Genomic DNA, 7,959 nt, shown 5'->3' on the forward strand with positions numbered 1-7,959 from the left:
ATATATATATATATATATATATATATATAGTTTGAGAGAAAAGAACCAATTTTTAATAAATTGATTTTAATTGAGATTTTACCTGTAATTTTGGATTTTTATCCCTAATATTATTATATATATATATATATATATGTGTGTGTGTGTACATATACGCATATGTATATATATATTATTTATTTTAAAATAATACCTGTTGATGTCTTACTGTGGTTCTCTCATATTTCAAGGACACAGACATTACTTCTTGTTGTCTTCTACCAGACAAGTAAAAAGTCTAACACAATTTTCAGTAACAATAAATGGAAACTGTGTAGCATTTATGCCTAATCGCCAGGACAGTAATATAAAAGTAGTTTAGAAGTGATAAACAGATAAGATTATGCATAGCATGACATTTTTTTACACATACATAACATAACCAGTTTATTTTGTTTCACTGAATTTTAAATGTTCATTTCTTTTTCTTTTTCTTTTCTCTCTCTCTTTTTTTAATTTTTTTTATTTTTAGGTATTTCACATTTCCTGAATAAATGTTGCGCTGACCCAAATAGGTGTTACTGACCAAGAAAGAACTTCTAACATGGGGGACATTATTTCATTATTAAGAAGAGAAACATGTTGTATTTTCTATTAACTAAATTTAAACATTTAACTTCGTTTGACATTGTTGAATCAAAACCTGAAATTACCAGCAGAATTTTAATGTTAAAACTCTGCATTTTTATCTCTCATAAAGCAAACTTTCACTTGATCTCAAGTTGTGATCATGTTTCAGTAAGTTTACTTCATCTATTTTTAAATACAACTTTTCACATATTCTGACACATAATTTGTCTCTCAGTTTGGTAGGGAGTCAGTGGGACTTTACTTTACTAATCCCTATCTGACAGAAAGGATTTCAATTCTATTGAGCACTTACTTTCTGACTGTTCTCTGGCCCATCACTCTCTTCTACTTCAGATAAACCTTTTAATACAACCTAAGATATGAACTCAGGACTATCAACCAAATTCAGTAATTGATCCAATATTAAATACTTTCTTAAAAATGTGATTAAGGTTAAGTCTAAAAGTATTTTAGTAACTTATTCGAACAGTTATATATGGAACATTTCCAGAGTTACAATAAACAAGAAAATCACAGGTAGCAACAGGTGTTTTGTGGAGAAACTGTGAAATATCTCAATCAAACCCTGAACATCATCTTCAACTGCAAACAAAGAATGGAGCCTTAATATTGTTAATATGATTTTATATTTTATTTTTACAGTATTTCATATCAAATTGCAATCATGGATTAACATGGTTGATTTCTGCCAAACATCACACTGTTGTGTGTTCAGTTTGTTTGTTTGTTTTTTTTTTTCTCACATTTTAAATAAACAATTTAGCTTCAGTTAATTTGGCTTTTCTGTGTCATCTTGTGTCTTATATTTGTTAATAAATGACATTCCTATTGCTTTGTCATAATATCAGCATTGATTGAAAACATTTACTAGGGTGATAAGATGCTCGACCCAGGTGCAATATACTAAACTGGAGCTGCATAGCTTTGCCATTATAGCATAGGAAAGCCTGATTCTCTGAAATATTTATTTCTTTATTGCCCACAGGGGGCTAAACATAGAGAGGACAAACAAGGACAGATGAAGGGATTAAGTTGATTACATCGACCCCAGTGCATAACTGGTACTTATTTAAATTGACCCATAAAAGGATGAAAGGCAAAGTCGACCTCAGTAGAATTTGAACTCAGAACGTAACGGCAGACGAAATACTGTTAAGCATTTCACCCAGTGTGCTAACGATTCTGCCAATAAACATTTACATGATCAGTAAATATATAAGTGAGAAGAAATGTGTTCCCTGTTAGTGATTAGTGAATTTAGATTGAAAATCAAGATGGATGGGAGAAAACCCACTCATAACATCTGTTTTATGATGAGAAAAGAAATACCGAAGCAAGTCCTGCACTGGCAATTTCTATAACATGTCCAAAAGAGAGCTAACGAAAAAACTTAATTATATAATGTTCTCAATCCTTAAACAGTACATAATCATGGTACCTATTTACAATCAGGTGGACTTGGCCAACAGAAGTCATAGACTGATTACTGGACATCTTATCAATCCAGTAGCTTCAGTGAATAGGAAAGAACAAAGACAGACCGCAATAAAATGGGTTCCACTCACCTTTTGAACTGTTTTAAGTAAGAATATTATTTTCAACAATTCATCTATTTTATACAATTGAGAGATTGTGTGTGTGAGATCAAGTGATAAATATATTCAAAAGACAAAAATACATTTAGTCACATACAAATAAACAAGTCTCAAGTGTTTATAAACCAGTTTTATTGAAAAATTCTTTTATATTCCCCTCCCCCCCAAGAGACATTTTCATAGCAAAACAAAAAAAAAATTGTTATTCAAGATTTGTTTCATGTTTTCAATGAATTGCCAAGCAAGTCCAACATAATACAGCAAGTGGGTGGGGGGGAACCTTAGTTTGAAAAAATAGACATGCTGTAATATAGATTTGAGGCAACTGTGTTGGTGAACTAGGGGAAAAGCAGCTGAGCTGGGGTTGTGTCATTAGTGGGGAAAGGTTTAGGCAAACACAGGTGGAGTGAGCAAAGAGACATGGGGGAGATATATATTATATATATGTACATATACAGTGGAAACTGTGAAAGTAGGTTCTATACCTAGTGTCTTACACAGTCTATTGTGTTTTTGGTGTATAAAAAAAACAACAAAAAAAGACTTTGATGAGAACCAGCTTTATGGTATTGGAATGTTTAACTGCAGATGGGAATGTGTGAAAGAGATGTATTTGTTACAATGAAATGTCAGATAAAGTTTATTAAGCAAGCAGAGTGCAAGGCAGAAAAAAACCTAGATGATTGGACAGTTTGCCCACTAGAAAATATAGTCTGACATATATGGAAAGCTGCCCTGTAAAAGACTTACACAACATCAGAATAATGGCTGAAAGTTATCTCTCTATTGGTCCAATAAAAAACAAGTTCCTAAATGAAATAAAAAGCCAAAACACAGCATTTAAACTGTGGACATTTTTACTGGAACTTATCAACTCTTTCTTCTTCACTAAATTGATCCCTATGGCCTATAACCACAACAATTAGGTCTCATTAACAAACATAATAACAGATTGTAGTTCTTGTCAAGATTTTAATCTGTTGGTCAATAATTTGCCAGTTAACAACAGACAAAAGTTTTTCATTATTTAGAATCAGTTGGGTCCAAAATTAAAAGAAGTCATAGTTATTACATCTATGTTTTACATCCATTCACATCTATGATATTATATAGAAATGTTTAGTCAATCTGATATTTAACTGGTACTTTATTTTATCAACCCCTGGACAGGAGTGGAACTCAGAATGTAAAGGGCTATAGTTAAATAGCATAGGCATTTTACAGTCCTGCCAATCTACAAAATTGACATTATTAAAAGAAAATATTTTGTAGTTTGTATCAGTCCATTATTTTGCTAATGACCACCAAATAATCTTACTACTTTACAGGAAATTATTAACATACCACTGAGTTTTATAAGAGAGAGAGAGAAAGAGATGGCAGTTAAACAAAACCAAAGCCTTAAAAATTAATAATAACAGTGTTCTTTCTTGAACTAATCAATGATATTTTGAACATTTTAAGAAACAAACTGACTCCAATACTGTGGAGACCAGACATGTTTTGTTGTGAACTTAGGTTATGTATTAGACTGTTGTATATTCAGCTACAGGAGGACTGAATTACAGACTTGAGAAAAACTTTGTATCAAATGCGCACAGCACATATTGTTATGATATATCATTATTATTATTGATGCTGTGTTACATCATGAAATTATCAAGTCTTTTGATTTGCATGAAACAAATTCCTAGCAATAAATATCTATTAATCCCTCTTCAAGTGTTCCTGTCATTGTAGTAAGGTCTCTTGAGTTAAAAACAGTTTGAACAACTAGGATATGAAAACCTTGCAACTGAGAAGCATAAACCATCTCAACAGACCATGATACTGCTTATGTGATAACTACCACGATTGTGGCTGGTGTTAGTAAAGACATTTCAGCTGTATAGCTCTCAGAGAATTCTTTAGAGAGATGGTACTGCCACAACTAGCTAACAAGAACCAGTAAAATGGTATGGTGTACACACCTGGACAGTAAGTGATATTGAAAAAATAGGAATATAGTCATAGCCCTGCAAATCATACATGATATTTATGAGACCTTTAATCTTGCTTCCTTTTACATGTGAGAATAAACCAAAATGAGGCAATAAATATATCTATCTTAAGGAGGGATGTTGGGAAAATGTCGGCTAATGTAATACATATAGTTGACATTGGTGTAGGGAAGAAGTGAATGGCTGAGGATGAAGAAAGGGTCAACAAATTGTATCACAAGAATTTTATATGTTTATAGCGTAGTGTAGTGTGGTGTGGTAGGATGTGTGTAGTCCTACATAGTATATGTTTAGAATGATAGCATGTATGGAGATTGTAGAGATTTTTGTGTAGTGTAGAAAGATGTTATATTGTAGTAATGTGTGTAGTGTGATGTTGAAGAGTGTCAAAAAGTACAAGGCAGAAGATGAAGATGATTAAAAAACAGAAACATCAGAGACAAGGATACAATCAACATGATAGGGCTTGAGACAAAGTTTTGTTCATCTGTTAGCAAGAGCAGGGCAGTGAACCCTTGATTGAAGAAAAACACAACGATTAATAGAACTGAAAATCAGATTACAAGGTAGAAATTAGTGAACAGTGGGAATATAGTGCCAAAGAGAGGAGGAATGTGATAATATATCATCGTTATCATCAGGAATGTTAATATCAAATAAGAATATTTGTCTCAAGTAAAAGGACACTGAGTTTCTATTGCAATATAAGGTTTGTGTTGAAGGGATTTAAATTTATTGGTATACAGCAATACAGTATGATTAAGGATTAGTAAGCAACAACTTATACAGTCATTGCTTAATATAAACATGTAACCAATAAATTATTGTCATTGTCATCGTCATCGTTGTTATCAAAATCCATAAACTTCAGAATAATGTTTTATCATGGAATTAAGGTAGTTTTTAAAATTTCCTTTGTTGTTGTTGTTGTTGCTATTGTTGAAAATATATAAAGTAAAAAATATCAAGGAACCTTAAATCAGGGTGAACATTATGACTGGAGTTTGGGGAACAGGACATGTGACTAGCCACTTCTTCAAATGACTTCAGGTAGCAATGTGCACTAAATTCATATTACAAGGTATTTTATGCATATAGCAGCTTGTTGCACAACATCAATGGTGCAGTTATCACAGCAATGAAACAGTAACATCTAGTAGAATTCTTCAAAGCAAAGACAGGACTAAAAGTAAGAACTACATCTCCATTTGTATTTAAACCTTTAATTTGTGTAATATAATAATTAAAACAAATCATCTTTGTAGATTATACAAGTATATCATGCCTTCAGATCTGCGTAAAAGGAATTTTTGATCTACATACACAGGAAATTGAAAAGTGATGTTCATAATTTTCCTAACAGCATAAATGAAGTAAATAATCTGTCAACTAATTTAACATCAACACCTGGCCCGTAGAGGTCTCTAGTGGAGTACTCTTTGTTGTAAGCATTTGATGTAGGTCTCCAGTTTGAGGATACCTTTCTTCCTTCTACCTACCAGGGTCAGAGGCTCTGAAAAAAATTCATGAGTGCTTCTTCTGATTAAGCCACACACACACACATATAAAGAGAGAATGCAAGTCAGGCCATTTACTTGGCTTGCTGAGAGTAAAACTAAAAAAGATTTACAAAAACTTAGCTGTGATTTACATGCAACATTCTAACTGTGAATTGAATTGTTGTTTCAAAATAAATCCATGTTATAAACCTGTGCTGATAATAATTTGATTAGAGCAAAGACTAAACATCTTACATGGTCAACTTCTTCTACCTTACAAGTGTAATTTCAACTGACAATACATCAACACCAGTATGTTGAATATTTCTTAATACTTTTATAGGTGGTAAGTTTAGTTTTAGCGGGATGGCACAGGATTTTCACTGGAACAAGAACTACACAACTACAGTTACAAAACAAGCGGTCTGTTGTGGTAGTAGTTAGAGAAGAGGCACAAAGCAATGGATAATTTAACCATGTGCCTAGTGATAACAACTACTCCTCTCACAACCTCACCACAACTATCATCCAGTATTTTATTCATACATATTTTGCAAATCATGGAAAAAGAACTAAAAACAAAAAAAAGGTGACAATATCAGGGCAAACTGAACTCAGAACATGGAGGCAGCCGTGTACTTAGTGTGTGCCACCTGGGCCAGCTTTTGAGTTTGTTCCCGGACTCCCAAGCCTATTCATACTTATACAGAAGACCCAAGGTGCCATCCATATAAAATCATCACCTAGGGTAACTGCCAGCTATGCTACTGCATGAAAGCAACAAAATAGATACAATAAGGCCCCAGAACTGACTTTTGTTGTCCACAACAATACAATGTTGTGGTATATAAAACAGAACATATCAATGAATGAAACAGAAATTATTAAAAGACCTGATCAGAAACAAATTCTGGTGAAAACAAGGTATGCAGCTGCTTTTTTTAAAGTGTTACAACATGCAATAAAGCTGGCAGGGAGTGGCTAATGACAGATCTTCAAGAGATTAAACTCTAGAACATGATGTTTGTTAGAAGTAAACAGTGTTTAAGGAAAATATAATCAATAATGCAGCACTTATTAGCAGACTTTTAAATATGTAGATATACATATCTGAGAAGTCTAATTGTACTGCATTTAGATCAGACTGCTCAAAAATATTTGAATTAGGAGAATTTCGTGATGATGATAGTGACAGCAGCATTAATAATATTAATAATAATAATGATGATGGTTTCAAGTTTTGACGCAAAGCCCGTAATTTCAGGGCTGGGGATAAGTCAATTACATCAACCTCAGTATTCAACAGGTACTTATCTTTATCAACCCTGAAGGGATGAAAGACAAAGTTGACCTTGGTGGAATTTGAACTCAGAATGTAAAGACAACTTAATGTCACCAAACATTTTGTCTGGTGCACTTAATGATTCTGCCAGCTCGCCACCTTAACCACTGCCTTAATAATGATACTTAATTCTAATATAGGCACAAAATCAAAAGTTTTGTCGGAGAGGTTTGTCAATTAAATTGACTTCCAATACTAGATTTTATTGACTTCAGAAAGAGGACAGGCAAAGTTGATCTCAGCAGGATTTGAACTTGGACTGTTAAGAGCCAAAACAAATACAGTATGATACATTATTCGAAGCTCTAACGATTCTAGCAATTCACTACTTTAATAATAATTAGAGAAATAAATCATTTCTAAGATGAGCATAGGGCCACACTTTTTCAGGGCAGAGTACAAGGGCACTTGACTGACCCTATTGTTTAATTGATACTTTAATCTACTCAAAAAAAAAAAAAAGAAAAGAAAGAAACGAAGTTGACACAATGCAAAACTGAACCCAGAATGTAAGTTATCATATCACTCACAAAGGTAGCTATTGTTATACAGTTTCTCTCAGTCCAGTACCCTAGATGTTTAACATACAGGGGGCCACAAAACTTAAAGTAAGAAAATAAAAGATTATAACTAAACACTGCAAAGTTGACCCTGTCAAGCTACCCACTTTGGGAACAGGTTGCAGTCATTTAAATTGGCCCAGAACTTGACAGGTATGCATATTTATCTATTGATATTGTAAGAATGAAAGGCAAATGTCGACCTTGGCAAGATGATGAACTCAGAACATAAAGGGACATAACTGCAACACACTTTGATAAATAATATTAATATTTCTACAAACAAAAATGATACACTTATGTATAAAGTAGCAAATATAACGGTTATATGAG

The 7,959-nt window shown here is 32.9% G+C and overlaps 1 protein-coding gene across 1 annotated transcript in view; it reads left to right on the forward strand.

The window, feature by feature from the left end:
- The window catches only part of LOC106871171 (ATP-binding cassette sub-family D member 2), a 44,288-nt gene extending 42,885 nt beyond the window's left edge, over positions 1 to 1,403 (forward strand). Inside the window, exon 12 of the mRNA XM_014917501.2 lies at positions 512 to 1,403. The gene's annotated coding sequence lies outside the window, so the exon portion shown is untranslated. The remainder of the gene's footprint in view (positions 1 to 511) is intronic.
- The last annotated feature ends 6,556 nt before the right edge of the window (positions 1,404 to 7,959 follow it).

This window comes from Octopus bimaculoides, chromosome 4, assembly GCF_001194135.2.
Source record: "Octopus bimaculoides isolate UCB-OBI-ISO-001 chromosome 4, ASM119413v2, whole genome shotgun sequence".
NCBI classification, from domain to species: domain Eukaryota; kingdom Metazoa; phylum Mollusca; class Cephalopoda; order Octopoda; family Octopodidae; genus Octopus; species Octopus bimaculoides.